The sequence below is a fragment of the Mya arenaria genome, chromosome 7 (genome assembly GCF_026914265.1).
Source record: "Mya arenaria isolate MELC-2E11 chromosome 7, ASM2691426v1".
Classification (NCBI taxonomy): Eukaryota; Metazoa; Mollusca; class Bivalvia; order Myida; family Myidae; genus Mya; species Mya arenaria.
Window position 1 is genome coordinate 29659678 of NC_069128.1, and position 15927 is coordinate 29675604.

A 15927-nucleotide genomic window follows, 5' to 3' on the forward strand; every position below is an offset into this window, starting at 1 on the left:
ATACAAATAACTGTTAAAAGGAAATAAAAACCATCAGATATCGAGATAAGGAGGCATAAAAGGAAACTACTTTGTAAATTAAAAACATTCAATGTACATAATTACGTAATAGTCCAATGATATGACTGGTTATGTGTGCTTCACAAATTAAGGTTGCTATTTGAGTGCGTTGAAACCGTCTTCATGGACATTTGTCATTTTTATGGCACGGACAATATCTTTAACACTTCATATTTAAACAGTATAGGATTTCTCTTTCTCATTTTATTGGCATTATCATTTACATTTATTTTTCAGCATTACTTTGCCCATTCTGTAGAGCTTAATGAATATTAAATGGCTATTTAAGGGTGTTTCATTTGTTAAATAAACAGTTAAGTATGCTTAGATTGAATCAGCATAAAAAATCCTGACCGAGTTGAAGTGTTGAATGTTTATCGTGTTGATTTTTCTGATAGGTGCTGTCTTTTGAACGTTAAATATATTCACGTTCACTGCTGGATGTTTGTCTAGGTCCTGTAGTTTCAAATGCATTATTAACTTTATTTAAATTTCGGAAATATTTACATAGAATTGCCATCTAGCTATCGTAAACAGCATACGAAACTCCGACTCATACAAACATGAATAGGCAAGAATCATGGCTGAGTAAAATAGAATTAACTTCTGGTGCCAAGTGTAACGCTTTTTTCTGACGACAATTTGCAAGTGTTGAATACTATCAAAATACATTGAACTCTCTTGAGGACCTTTTGTACTTGCTAGACAGTAGAATGATGAAGAACTTGTTTGGAAACAAGACTTTCAACTGTGTTTAATGCTGCAATGCGTCTGTTTTTCTAACGTCTTTGGTTGTCACTGAATCTTCATAGTCGTTTACTTTTGACGTCTGACGCAAAACAAAGAAAAATACGGTTTAAGCTTATAATTCGTTGAACATTCTTATTGAATGCTTTCTGGTCAGCATAATATAGTTGCCTAGTTGGAAAAGCCATAGTCTTTCCATGTGTCAGGAAACAAAAGACTAATGAACGAATGCGTTTCAGTATTGCTCATTAAATATTTAATTGCTAACAGCATTGCCTAACGTACATATGGGTTTTTTCTTCTTTTTCTGTACTGTTATGTTATATAAATGTTTGACATAACTTCAAGATTGTTTTTTTTCCTCGCTTGCTTAAATACTATCGCGGTATTGCCTTTTCAAAATATTCGTTTCATTGGCAACAAGAAAAATCGAATCAAGTGTTAGTATATAAATAATGTCGGTTGAAATATCAGCGATTTTGTCAACGACAATAAGAAATCATAACAAAAACAAATGATTAAGCTTTGCTGTTTCTTTTTGGTACTAACACTCTTAATGCACAATTTAATAAATCAATAAAACTCTTATTTTTTTTGTATTCGAAAACAGTTTGCATGCATTGCAATCAATACCATATAAATAGGCCACAGTGTACTGTTCTAATTGAATCTGAAAGGTATACCTCGTTGCAAAAAAATAATATCCTGATTTACAATGACATCTTATATGAACCTTCATTATTTATTACTGATATAGTGTAAGCTATGACAGTTTGGACCACGTTTTTATTGCTAAAACCAATCACACAAATAGGACAACCGATAAAACGTTTAACATAGATAACACCACGTTTAATTACAAGTTGAACATTTGTTTGATATATACAATAATACGGTCAGTAGAAAGTTGACATGTTTGCTTTTCTTTTTGCCATCCATTTTTATTTTGTAGTTCCTATCTGATGGAATGTTAAACCGTTATGTCAATTGTATTTGTTTAGAAGCCGAGTGTCAATGATTACAACGGATATCCTTTAATCAAAAGCTCGAGAATAGATCACAAAACTGATTTAGGATGGAGTGCACCTGACGCCATACCCCCACCTTCCCCTACTAAAATAAAATAATAATAATAAAAAAAAAATTAAAAAAAAAATAAAATAAAAAATAATAATAATAATAATAATAATTATAATAATTATAATAATTATAATAATTATGATAAAAATTAAAATAATAAGAATTATAATAATAAAAATAATAAAAAGGAGAAGAAGAAGAAGAAGAAGAAGAAGAAGAAGAAGAAGAAGAAGAAGAAGAAGAAGAAGAAGAATATAATATCAGATATCAAATTTCAAACTTTAGAAGCTATAACACTTACCATTGGCATCCACACGACAAACAGGATTCAATTATACTGTTCTTGACAAAGCGCTATGTACAGATTATGCATACTTGCACTCATAAATTTAAGTTTATATTGACATTTTAGAAAACAATATACACACTGCATCAACTCGATAATCGATGACCAAAACAGGCTAAAGACCATTGTATAATCAAATAAAATAGGTTAAGAAAAGTTTTTGAAAGTCGCTTCTATGTCCATTTTTGAAATTGTATACCAAAAAAATCCGGTACGTATTCTGTCGAGTAAATGTTACATCAAAGTTATTTTTGCTTTACTGGAAGTTGCAGACTCAACAGTGTTCAAAGCGAGGGACAAACTGTCTCAGTTTAATACATATCTACATTTATTTTACACATGATTTCATGTACATTGACTGAAAGGTGAAGCTTTTTGTACCAAAACATATCATTTCAGATTGTAAGAACATGGAAACAATATGGATTTCCTCACTAGTTAACTAGCTCATGGTGACTATAATGCATTCAATGAGACTTTCAACGAAAAGTATGTTTAAACCAAGTTTTCCTATGTTAAGTCGGACGTCAAAATAAAATTACGATTAAGATTCGCTGTCAGCCAAAGACGTAAGCAATTTACGCATTGCTTAAACGGACGCTTGGCAGCATTAGCTGTTAATGTTTGCATATTCGGAGTTATATATGCGGCTATATACGGCAGTGAGATGCCAATTATATGCATAAACATAAACATAAATAAATTCTTTGTTTCAACTAACATATACAAAACATAGAGTAGGTACTCAGGCATTACATTTTACTATAATTGTTTTTGAAAACCAGGGTGCTGTACCTAACCGACCTATATCGGGGTATATTTCTATTCTAGAAAGTTTTAAATACAAAATGGTCAAATTTTAACATGCTCACTCAAATAAATTCTTTTACTATAAAATAATCCACATATCGATCAAAACGCAAAAAGGTGTAGTGTCGGGAGGAAAAAAGGTCAGTCAAGAAAGTGGAAACACACATTTTTAACGCGTTAACAAATTCAAAATTTGAATTATGTTGTTGAAATTACAGGGTCAAAACATGCACACAAAGATGCAGTTGTCTTTTTCATTTACGGTCATTCAGGTCAAAATTGTCAAATTGAGTTTTCCGCTGTAACAGCATTGCTATTTCCATTAACATTAAAATGCAGGTGGCTTATTTCTTGTTTTGGAATAATAAATAACAAATTTTATATTTCTCATACATTTTTGTATTTGTTGCATTCAAATTCGTATTTTCATATGAAATATAATGGAAGCTCTATACAAGCGACTCATCCGATTTCGCAGAATTCTAGTTCTGTCTTGGAAGACAGTTCCCCTTGATTTCAACGGCAACTTGCAATTGAGAAGCAGAAGCGGCTTTTCTCCTATATTCGACCTTTGATATTCTCTCTTTACACTTAAGGTTTTATTTCTATTGTGTCTGTTGCAGACAAATTTTAACATTCCTTCAACACCGATGCTCAATACTTTTAGGGTAAGATATTTGATACATGAATGATATTGAAGATAAACAAGATACTATTTACGAAAAGGAATCTAGACTGACAGGCGATATATGTTAAAAAGAATACGTACGTATGCAGTATGGAGTCTCCATTTTTGAAATTTAAACAAATGAAATTCTAGTTGCGTTATTTGTGAAATACAATGTAACCAAAAAATAGATTTGTATGAAACGAGTTTCTCTTTATCTATCATGTAAACATTTTAGTTTTGCTTAACATTATAGTTAAGTTTTCAATGTCTCTTTTTTATATGTTAATTGGAAAGTTCATTTCGTCATATGCGTATGATATTAAAATAAGCTTACTGAATACTTAGATTAGTTTCTGTACTTCATTAGTGAGATTGCAGATGAATATTTTCTCTGAAAATTGGTAAGCAATAACATTCATCTCTTTTTGGGTCTCCATTCCTATCTTCAGCTACTAAGTGGTCAAAATGCCCTAGCGTTTATTTTCATTGGAGCTTCATAACCGTTACCGGCAGGTGTCCATTAGATAATCTGAGAACAGATGGACCAGTCCATCACTTTAGCAATTGTTTAAAATGACCCTAAGACTTGAATTATGATTATTAAAGGATTTGTCTTTTGCTAAACTAAAATCTCACTTGGTTCAATCAAAAATCAATCGGTTTCAGCTGATGTCAACCGCTAGTGGATAATTTAAGTCCAGAAATAAGTTAACTATCTTCTTTGCTAAAATTCTGTTAAACGGGTTTGGCCTCTCGTTTACGTCACTGCAACATTTGATTAACAAGCTCTTTTATGTGGCGATAGCCAGTAAAATACTTAATTATTGACACGTGAGGTTAAATGTATTATATGGTATCGTTAAACTAACAAGGGGTAATAAGGAAAAACGTCTGAATGATCAACAGCATGCGGGGTTAATTAGGGAGTTCGATCAGTAGTCTGTTTCTGATTAGGAGTGTGGGTTATATTCTGCGAAATGGTTAATATCTGAGAGAACGTAATTGGGATCAAATGTGGAGGTCTACGGACCGAGTTGAGGCAGTCTGCTTCTGTTAAGCATTCTGGTAGTATATCTGTGAGTCAGCTTTGCTCTCTTTCGTAGAATAGACGAAAATAATTGACAATTAAGACATAATACATAATTGCTAACAATAAACTTTGTTTCATCAGACGTGGTTGTTTTGATTTTGTAAATATACGATTGAACGGTATATTGTATCGGACGTTAATTGATGTGAGGGTGTCATAATTGAAAGTCTGAGTCGAATATTAAAAAACAAAACTGCCGGTGAACAATTGCCCATGCTGATCAACATTTCTTTGAAGCTGGGTGTAGATGCGATTTAGTAGGTTCTACATGCGGCACAATATGTTTCGGAGGGACGGAATTTAAATTCGGCACATTCCTTTTAGGCTTATGGCATTAATGGATATGTATTGATCTGAACACTGCTCCGTTATAAATATTCCATGTTATTTCACACTGTGTTGATGAACCATACGGAATAGACACGAAGTACACTGAGTTGTCACATGTTTCAATTAATGCTATCAACACAACATGGCTTTCTTACAAAGGCGTCATTTGCCAGATAAAACAAAATAAAACAAACGCCAATCCACTAAACAATATGCGGCATAAATAGGTTCTCCAGGCCAAATGCCTGGAATTGCCCACCATCCAGATTATGGCAATTTCAGGCACCTTGATTGCGTAAAAGTGTGGAACCAACGCGAAATTATTTATTTATATTAAAAACCTTTACATCAAGATGCTCAGCAATTTTCATAACTCAAACACAAAGTAATAAACTATGATGTGTTTATAAAATGATAATACAATGAACACTATATGAACGAAAGTAGGAGTTAAGCTTATTTTAAGCCTCAGCAAACAGTGTACGAAAAACCCATCGTTGCTACATTCAGGTTATAAAAAAGGAAGATGTCGTATCAATATATAGTGGGTTGAGCTGTCAAAACCCCTAGTGTTGTCATAAGCATAAAAGCTCTGTTCATGCAGGTCTTTGAATATTCATTGTTTCATTCATATTCGGAGATAATGACATTTGAGTACACAGCCATTAATATCATCATCCGTATTGGTTTAACATTTCTACGCTTTCTTTCTATTGGAGGTTAACTATCTGAATCTCTGTTAATGCAGTTTCCATCGTATTAATCCATCGTACTATTTAACAAAACTGAGTATTGGTAAACCTTAAGCCGGATACCAGATTTGTACTAACTGTTGCTGTTAATTAACAGTCTTAACTTCAAACTATGACATTTCTGTATAAAAATAATTATGTCTTTGTATTTCTTCTCTGCATATGTTTACCATTTACATTCCTTAATTCAATATATATAATTTATTTATAATACCTCTTATTTTTTGTGTAAAGATTCTTTTTATTCTAAGTGTAAATTAAAGGCTGTTTAAGTCAGCTTGATCTGTCTCTCATGTGTCACAGAGAACTCACCTTGTTAGAGGCAATGCTTGGTCTGTTCAAATGAATAGAGTGACAAAAACCCAGACAAAAACCCAGATAAGACTCAATCTGCACTCTTTCTACAAAACATATATACAGGCTTTTATGACATTACACATAATGTTTCCAAACAAAACGTCTCTTAAGATTTAAAAAAGCAGCAATTAATAAACATTTATTGAACTCGCCATGCTGTTTCAAATGTTAATAGAAACATGGATTATATGTATCAATATAATATAAAGAGCATTTATCTTTTGTTCACCAAATCATGCTTCCAGTGAGACTTCAGTTTCTTTATATCGAAAACATTCTTCTGCACGCCTACATAACATTATAATGTATGATTGTATCATAGGTTAAATTTGCAAAATATTTTTCCAAATGTATTTTTTAATCATTAGTTGCAACTATTTTATCCAGTAAATGATAAAAACAAGTTTTCATTACATTTGCAATTCGCATTTCTGAGTCTGAATCTCAGAGTATTGTATCTACATATCACATTTCTTTTCATGTCACGTTAAATTGAGGATGAAGATAAACAATCGTCTTAATAAAAAATGCTCTTTGAACGCTGTGTTTAGAGAACAATTTTCATCAATCAGAACCTAATAACCACTTTTTTAAGGAAATATGGAAAACATTTTGATTAAGATTAACGAGGGTATGAAAGAATCCAAGATAATTTGGGGATTTTTTTACGCACAGAGACTGTCTCATTGTGTGTATATTATTTGGGGTTACGGGAATCGTAATGTTATAGAAAGAGTTCAGCTGAATTGTTTAAAGTATATTCTCAAATTAAAAAGTTCAACTCCAAATTATATGGTTTATGGCGAAACTGGAACAACACCAGTAACGTTAGATATAGAAGAGAAAATGATGTCATACTGAGTACGTTTGTGTTATAATAATAATAATAATAATAATAATAATAATAATAATAATAATAATAATAATAATAATAATAATAATAATAATAAAACAAAATAAAAATGATAATAATAATAATAATAATAATAATAATAATAATAATAATAATAATAATAATAATAAATAATAATAATAATAATAATAATAATAATAATAATAATAATAATAATAATAATAATAGTAATAGTAGTAGTAGTAGTAAACTATCATCGATGATATATAAATGCATTTACAAAACTGTTCAAAGCTTATCTCCAGACATAATTAGAACACGATATCAATGGTTCTTCAATATAAAGTCAATATTAACAAAGTGTGGATTTATAGGAACTTGGAAATATCAACAAGATGTAAATCCTAAGTGGCTTAAACATGCGCTTAAGCGCAAACTGAAAAATTAATTCTTAACCTCGTGGTACTCCCTTATTGAAAATGCTAGCAACAGTCTATTTTATAAAATCTTCAAAACGTCATTTGGCTATGAAGAGAATCTACATTCAACACCAAAATCATTATAATATCCACTTATCAAGTTTAGAACAAGAAACCACAGACTACCAATAGAAACGGGCAATTGGAATAGAATACCAGTCAATGAAAAGAAATGCCAAACATGTAACAAACTAGGGGATGAATTCCATTTCTATTCGAGTGTAACATTTTTGATAACGAGCGTAAGTAATATATGAAACCATATTTAACATATATAAACTTGAACAGTTGATGAACACAACTAATAAAAAGGATTTTTTGAATATGTGTAAAATTGTATCTGCTATTCTTAAACAAATTTGTTAAAACATTACTGTTCTTATTTATCTAAGACATATTTGCATATATTATTTCACTCTCCCATTGTACTCAACCCATTTTATAATTCGTAAAATATAACACTGTTTGAATCCAATGATCCATGTGCAATATTTATTCTGTTAAACGGGACTATCTAGTCTTTAAATATTTGATACACTTGAATGTATGTTATGTCTTTGAATACTTAATCTGAGCCTCAGAATTGTATTGTCTTTATGAATTACCTCAATTTTTTATGTTGTGCATGAATGTGAGTGAACAAATGTGTTGACTTAATAACAACATGACCATTGTGTGCTTTTCCGACATAAAAACAGAGCAGAAAACTGATGTGTTGTATTGTACGGCTTTTGTGCCTACTGCTCTACTAAATTGTATACATTTATTACTGATTCGTCATCTCGCATTTAACAACAAATAATTTAAGATAAAGATGATGACATTGGTTTGTGCAGCGATTATGCATTTCTTTGTCTTAATACAGAAAACATGATCTCTAAATAGCTTAGCGTTTGAGGCTGGACAACAATACATATACCTTATCCTATGCACCTCATTATTTAGACGTTACAGACATAGCTTATTAGTTTGAGTTTATGCGAATGGCGTAGCGTCTTGAGTAAATTGTTTTTTTATTATGATTGAATAAGTTCGCGTTGATTTCCCATTTGCACAAATTCAAAGTCTGCCATCGATATAGCGACAATTGACTTCCAAATAAACTGAATCCTGGGCGATTTTAGTCTAGAAACTATATATTCATGTTGCAAGCTGTTGGGTGGAAAGGCAATTGGTTTGTTGTGGAAATGACGCTTTTGTGAGAAAAACTACGTTGTGTTGAAAGCACTTATTGAAACACGCACGTGAAAAATTGACAGTAGTTAATGAACAGTCCGTATGGTTCGGTAACATTGTGTGACATAACATGCAATGTTTTTTTACGGATTTGTATTCCGTCATTAATACAATGAAAACTACAGGGACAGGCCAAGGAGTCTGGTGCACATGGCACGGACCAAAACGACAATGTACTGGATACATGGACATATTTACATCACATACACAAATAAAAACACCAAAAACAAACTATCACCACGTACACAAATACAAACACCACAAACAAACCATACCCTCATAATTGCTTTACCGTTAAATGATGGGATTACCGCCTTGAAAATAGAGTCATTTCGGCTTATCTTAAGTGTACATTTAAGACTGTTTAAATCCATTTGATCTGTCTCGCATGGTGTGTTGATAATTCAGCTTGTCAGAGATAATGCATTGTAATACTTTGCAGTGTACTGTTGTGCTGAAATTTACATTGTGACAACATAACAGACATTTATAGCACTTTATCTACTGAACAGTTTGATAGACCTGTGTGGTTCAAAACAAAATATTTCAAAACTAAAACGTTTTAAAACGATTTAAGAAAAATAAGATTGCATATGAAAGTAAGTATTTATTCCCTCCACTATAAAACAAACATCAACAATGACATGGATGATAAAGATCAAAACTATTTAAAGGGCATTTCTTCTTAAATGTATCGCATGGAAGTTTGCGGAGTCTTTATAAATCGCCGATATAGATGAAGTTCTTGACAGTCAATCACCGGCATTAAACTGGTAATAATATCACTTTTAGGCAGTGAGTTGTTTTCATTTATATGCAAATCACAGAGTCTGTCAAGGAAGCAAGCAAGTATATCGCTAAGTACTTGTATTCAATCAACGGTATTTTTTTGCGGAAAAGCCATTAAGCATTTCTAACCATTGAAGCTTCTTGGAGTTTTAGCCCTGACATAGCTATGATTGCTGGGTTTTATATAGATGAAGATTGAACAAATACTATTAATCTAAAAATTGTTTTTGATTTGCAAATTAAATTTGATTGAAATATTGTCTCTAAGATTGCTTATGATACACGGATAAGACGTCACATTTTTTCACATCACATAGGTGTTATGCCCCTTGATTAGCACTAATATTAATTAGATACTTTGCATTTAAAACGATACTCCGTTGTCATTGCTGACTACTCAAATAAGGTACAATAAGATTAAGATTTCTTAGCAAACAAATAAATGTTTGATGAAATCTGCTACCCCAACTGTCTCAAAAAATACCTTGGCCACCCTAACAACTCCATCTCTCCGCCATTCCTTCTACTACTCTATGCCGATTAATAAGCGTCAATTGTGTCCAACCTCGAAGCAGGATTATGACTTCAGCATCAAAGACAATTATACTAAACGGCGCCTATTCACAGTTTGAAAGATTAGACAGCAATTTGAGTAACATTAAGCTGACAGAACGAATTAACCTATAGTATACTAGTATCCGAAAACCCTAAGGTCAAAGATATATTTGTTTATACTCAAGAAAGCCATGGAATACTAAACAGACGTGTCAAGCTTACTGCTGAAGTTACTCGTATGTTACCAAACTGTAAGTCAGAAACTTTGCGTTTCAAGCAGGAATAGCACGCATTCTTAAGAATGCTGCAGCAATAGTATATAAATAACTTGTGTTTACTAAGTCATATTGTTATGCCATAATGACAGTCGTCTGACAATTTCATCACTTACAATCACGGGACGGGACATTTTCACTTGCAAATGAGACTCTCTCAGACTCGCCACTGTAAATAATGGGGCACAAAAGGAATTTAAGGCAAATAACTGTGTACAAAATTCAATGAGGTCACACATCTAAGACTCTGGACAAATGGACATTGTGTGCTGTTTTGACTTCGAATTTCTTTATATAAAGTTGATTTTGCAAATTTATACTATGACTTGAAAAATAAAAAAATATTGCTATTGACCTTTGCAAGCTGTTCACTATTTGCTCGGAACTTTTATTTATTTTCATCTTTGAATACTTAACAACGCTACCTAGGGTTTGACTATGATAATTACTTATTTTTGAGAAATTGTTGTGTTTTTTTGCTAAGATTTGGTAAATGAAATGTGCAACGAGAAACGTAGAAAAGACATTTATTTATAAAATGAAAAGAGCCTTTACAAACCTGTTCCAAATCAAATTTTTATTCAATACGATCCTTATTATGCATAATTACAATATTATGTTATAATTCAGTTAAGTCTTACAGCCGTTTACGTTAGCAAACAGTATTGTTTTGCATCCCTGGGGCATCAATATGGAAACGAATCGGAAGCGTTAGCTGCAAACTTATATAGAACGACTCAACAGAACTCAGGGCTGGATCTATGAATGGGCATCTTCAGATTTTGATTGACTATGCGTTTACAAAAGATACTATATGGTTAATGTATAAAACGATGCTTAATACCATTTAATACATATGGTTTTGTAGTATGGTATGGTGTGTTTCTCGTTTAAAGTCTGGGAGCCGTGCACTTTGTGGAACTTAACAGCTGCAAATACCACTCTCCATTATGAAAATGATTTGAACACTGTTTGGCGTATATTGGTTTTATCAAAAAAAAGTGTGGTCGTGAACGGCTTCTTTTAAAAGTTGTTAATTTATTATGATTACATTGCAATATGCAAACAAAAAGTACACATTGAACCCGACTGTTTTAGACATAGAGAAGGTTAGGTGTGATTTCAGTAATTGATATGAAAATTATGTTTGTCATTAGCATTGCTTTATCGAGACCAAACAAAATGTTCAATTGCTATTAAGTAACAAATCATATTCAATTATTCATAGAACGACTTTTCTTTAGATAAAGTCATTCCAGTTTTAAACTTTCATTTTGAATCTTCCTTATCTTAACATTGAGCGGAATAGTTCATTGATATATGACTGGTTGCGACCAACACCAACAAAATCTGGAAATTGCAGAAATAAGAGTTCAAAGCGCTATCCATGAGCTTGCAGTTCAGATATTTTGTCGTCATTAATACCGAAAGGAATTCCAAACAGAATGCATCTTCTGATGGTCCACCAGAGCGTCGCGGACTTTTTGTGGCAGTTGGCAGCGTTCTTCACAGTTGGCTTGGGACATTACATTTGAGTTCAAAGGCGGCGATGTACTTTGCATGCGTGTAAATATATGCAGATGAGCATATATTTGTTTTATTTTGTCAGTATGAATTTAGAACTTCACTTCGTTGTCCCCGTTCAAATAAACCATTCCACCAATAAGGGCTACAATTTTCATTTGTCATAACCAGCTTCGATTCAAGTTCTCGTTTTTTACCATCGTATTTTGTACTCATCAGCGTTCTTTTCCATTATTTAATATTTAAATTATTGTTCAATGGATTTGTTATTGAGGGACTTTATTTCATATTTAGAAAATCTTAGCAAGTTAATTGAGTTCTCCAAGAAATATAATAATTGGTTTGAGAAGGTTGATTCCCAGTCAATACATACTAAACGTACAAATATGTTTGTTTTGACGAGAGAAAAAAAATAAATATGATATACAATATGCATGGATATTTAAGTTTTCCCACAAATATTTGAATTGCAATAATCTAAGTGTAGCCAGCGTCTGGCTTGCGTTATAAACAATCATACAATGTATATTTAAATATAATGTTTGTTTCTAGATGCTTTTCACATGTTCTACCGAACGACAATTGCCCATATTGGAGTCATAGTTTATCTTTGTTCTGATTAATTACCGAGGGAAGACTCTCTTAACCTCATTTTCATTCTTACCGATGACACATATTCAAAGCATGATCCCAATCATGATAGAGCGATCCATATAAGCTTTACGAAAATAATTGAATATTGCATAACACGTGCGACAGACCAAGTGTATTTAAGAAGTCTCGAATTTAAATTTAAGATACAATCCATTATACAACGATAAAACGTAAAACTCACAGAATTATTTTTATTAAAATTCAATTAGGAATGTATCAGGAAATCTTTTTAAAGATAGAAAACAACTACAGTTTCAGTATATTTTATACAAACACATCTTAGTTTACAAATGCGAATGTTTATTTACAACATTTAGTGTTACACAAGGACAGGGTTAAAGCAGTTTTAGCAACAGCAGTAAGTACAACCTGGCGCAGTGGCTTGCAAACAAGATCTCATATTAGTCAATTAAACTAGCCATATTATATTTTCACATACCTGAACATGTATATCATCAATATAATGCATTGCCTTAAACATAAAATGGTATTTGGAGTAAAATGTTCACTATACTGGTGAATGTAACACGTCAGGAATATTCGCCCGGCGAAAATGTAAAAAAAAGCAATTCTCGTTGAAAATTCGTTTTCAGCTTCTAGCAAAATAAATGGTTCATAGATGCAGTGGCCCGTAATGTACACGTTATCGACCCTATCATTGTCGAGAGAAACAGTCAACGACGAACGCTTTAAAATGCAAATTATCACTAGCACTTGCCAGACATTTTCTGTCAAAATGACGTGTAAAGCGGTAAAATGTTTTATGGCGTGTACATAAAATAGTGTACACTTTCACTTGTAATGATACGCATCTGACAGGGATGCCTCAAGTTTTCATTGCATGTAAACTTCATATCATCTATTTCACGTATTCACGTTGAATTATATCATAACACATTGAAAATCAATTTGGAGCCTGCATAATTTAAATAGCCCTCCTTGACTTCATGTATAACTCTTTTACTAATATTAATGAACACATTTTGCAAAACTCCATTTTTGCGAACGATGTTTAACATCTTCCTGTTGACTTCATTGAACGTTAATATATGAATCATTTATTCGGTGTATTTTAGTTTGCATGTTGAGGTATGAAATCGAGTACACTACGAGAAACGTAATTTGCAAGTCGCCGTCGAAATGATTAGCAAATAACTAAATATGGCTTCTTACCAATCTATACTGCCGCAATATTGGATGTGACGCCTGTCAAGATCAACCATCATTTGTCATACCAAAAAAAAATAAGTTGTTGCGTAACGGGTAGGAAACTGTATTAGAAGTAAGAACTTTGTCTTATCATCATACCCGGAGAAGAAAAAAGCAAACAATATGTCAATGAAAATGGGGCATAACTCTGGTAATACGTGGACAATCCATTTGACAATAATGGTCTGGATTTTGTGAGCACAAACATTGTCATTTAGTCTCTTTATGACTCTGACATAATGGCTCTCTTAGTGAGTCTGGGAAATAGAGAAGCATAGAACATCGAGTAAAGGAGATGAGGCATACAAACTACAGGGACCTTGTAAATGGAAATCATTCAATGAATATGGTAACGAATGTTCCATAATTGTTGCTGGTCGGCAGTGCTTTTTAGTTTGAAGTTGTCAGTTAATTGCATTTAACAAGTCTTTCGGGAAATATGACATATTGCTAAGATACGGACAGTAGCGGTTTACATTGCATATTTTAATAGTACGAGAGTTCTCTTTTTCGCTATGATCATGCACTGCTAATATGTCAGTGTTTCGTGCCTTCAAATTTAAGACTTTAAGGACACGTATTTATTGGCGCTTATCAATAATATGAGACAAACGTGTCCGTTAAAATGGTATATCTTACTAAATAATGACTTAGTACGTTCATAAAACTACTTAGTGTTTACTGCCATTAACAGGTTTTGATTAACGGAGATAAATATAGTTTTTCATTTATTGTTAGCCGTTACTATATTCTTTCCCTAGAGCTAGATATGTACTTAAGGATGTAGCATTTGTACAATAAATATGTTAGCTCGTGTGGACTAAAATCAGCCCTTGTACTACTTTTTCTGAATGACAGAGTTGAAGTGTTAAACTTGTACCTTGTTTGTTGTCTTGTTAATTGGCGGGAGGAAGGTCTTGGCCGTGTTATTTCAATTACTGTATTACTATTATTCAAATTAAGAAGTATTAATATAAAATTCACATCCCACTGCCGTAAAAAGGCATCATACAAACGTACGAATTCTACCAACATGAACAGGAAAGAATCACGTCGGAGCGGGACAGTTTTAGCTTTTGGCGCTAAGGGAAATGCGTTTTTCTGACGACAATATGCAAGAGTTGCATACTCTTGATTACTTTCATAATTTTAAGCGTGATGACCTTAATTTATTTGTAAGACAGAAAGAAAATTACGCACTTTTTTGTGACAAGGAAAAGTAACGTGTTGAATGATAATGTTATGCGTCTGTTCAAAGCTATCAGGATGATTTACGAACGTTTTTGGATGCCATTGAAAATTAATCGTCGTTTTGAATTGGCGTTCAACGCAAAATAAAGAGAAATACGCAATAAATTATTATGAATGCATTCTGCTTAGTATAATATAGTTGAATAGTCAGGAATCTTATATTACTATTAAATGATATGGAAGTCCGTATCCGGTCCGCGGCTATTGAGTTGATATATTGTAATTCAGCTTAATTACAGCATGTGTTGATCATTAAACTGTCAGAAGGTAATCGGAAATGGGTTACAAACTTTATGTCGATTAAAACCATATTGAAACAGAATTTGCATTTAAACTATATATGTGGTCATTGCTTTGTTGACTTCATAGTGTCACTCTTGAACACTCTTGAACAAGTGGTGTAGTGTTGAAACAAGTATAATCTCAGATGATACAGGGTCGGATTAATCATTTGGCGTTTGGCTACCTGTTAGCGCTTTTTTTGACATGTTTAAATTTTTAACTTGGAGTGAAAGGAGGGGTAGGGAAGGGCGGGAAGTGCAGACGGCCCCCCCCCAACCCCGCCATCCAAAATCCAAACTTGCTACGATCTTAAACCAGAACTGTTTTCCTTATGCGATCAAGGCAGCTTTTGAAAGCCAATTTCATCCACACCCTAAGGAAATCTGCTAAAATACTAGCTCATTTTTAAGTAGTTCTAATTGGGGGGGGGTCTAAAATCATTGGATAAAGCTTGGTTCTAATTGGGGGGGGCTCTAAAATCATTGGATAAAGCTTGGTTACCAGAAGCAACGACAAAGTGCCATCTGATCACGTGACCTATTTGCAAATGCAGTCAGTAACAGTAAATTTATTGCTCG